The sequence below is a fragment of the Hetaerina americana genome, unplaced genomic scaffold (genome assembly GCF_022747635.1).
Source record: "Hetaerina americana unplaced genomic scaffold, ioHetAmer1.1.p SCAF_50, whole genome shotgun sequence".
In the NCBI taxonomy this organism is placed as follows: domain Eukaryota; kingdom Metazoa; phylum Arthropoda; class Insecta; order Odonata; family Calopterygidae; genus Hetaerina; species Hetaerina americana.
The window spans coordinates 608396-609599 of NW_027287096.1; the positions used below are offsets into that span (position 1 = coordinate 608396).

Genomic DNA, 1204 nt, shown 5'->3' on the forward strand with positions numbered 1-1204 from the left:
ACACTGGGTTTAGATAATATCGAGAGAGATTTAACCAGATATGACTCGGAGACTTTCAAGTCAATAGCTAGACATTATTTGGAAAATATGACATCCGGAGGGGAAGAAAATTCATTTCAAGGCGGAAACGAAGAATTAGTTGAAGATTTCACTGCCAGAAAAATATAACAAATTGCATATATGTGACTGCATGTATATTAACATTTTAATCCGTAATTTTGTTTCTTGAATTTCGATAAACCATGTGATAGGATTATTGGAATTCGAATAATAGTAAGAAAAAAGGCATCATTTACCACATCCTCACAGTAACTGTGTGGTACATATGTAGGTCTTTATTTGGAATAATTACGGGAAAATAATCAAATTCCGGAACCTAATTTGATAAAAATAACAATAATACGTTCCTGTATCAGATGGTTCGCTGTATATGCTCGAAAAAAAATTATAACACCATTGTCAATGAAATCTAACAACGTGAAAAATTCGCATACATACGGTACATTTTAAAGTTTGAGATCGGCTACTTATTAATGAAAATGTGACTTGCGGAACGGTACCAAAATTTTTAACATTATACTAGAACTAAGGGGAGCGCATTTCCTCTCACTTGTTTCCGTGGTGTAGTGGTTATCACATCCGCCTAACACGCGGAAGGTCCCCGGTTCGATCCCGGGCGGAAACAGTTTTTTTTCTCTCACTTTATTTCGAAATTACATAGCTAATTTCGCATGAATGGATAATTTTGCAATGGAAACTTATTTATAATTTTTGGTTCTACATAATTTCCTTTTCGAAAACAGCCAAAATTCTGCTCGATTACAGCGTTGATGACATTAAACACACAACATGAAGTTGTACAAGTTAAACATATTTTAAGTGTTTCCGTGGTGCAGTGGTTATCACATCCGCCTAACACGCGGAAGGCCCCCGGCTCGATCCCGGGCGGAAACATTTTTCCTCCAGAAATTCCGAATTAGACGCTTCAAATCTGTGGAAATCATTTTTCGCGCAGTGTTGTATTTTAGGCCGATTTTATGTGCAGTGTATGTAGGGAAGGACCTGGAGAAATTATATTGTTAAAGATGACCCGACATGGAAAAGCAAATAAAAGTATAATACAGGATTGGAATGTAGCAATTGGGAGTGCATGCACCATAAAATGCATTAAAATATAGAGATTGAAAATAAATTCAAAGACACG

General features: G+C 36.0%; 2 non-coding genes across 2 annotated transcripts; both read left to right on the plus strand.

Annotated features, from left to right (window-relative positions):
* Nucleotides 1–612: 612 nt before the first annotated feature.
* TRNAV-AAC (transfer RNA valine (anticodon AAC)) lies at nucleotides 613–685 on the plus strand. The gene has a single exon. It is a non-coding gene; the product is annotated as a tRNA-Val (tRNA).
* A 196-nt stretch (nucleotides 686–881) lies between these two features.
* Nucleotides 882–954, plus strand: TRNAV-AAC (transfer RNA valine (anticodon AAC)). The gene has a single exon. It is a non-coding gene; the product is annotated as a tRNA-Val (tRNA).
* Nucleotides 955–1204: the final 250 nt, after the last annotated feature.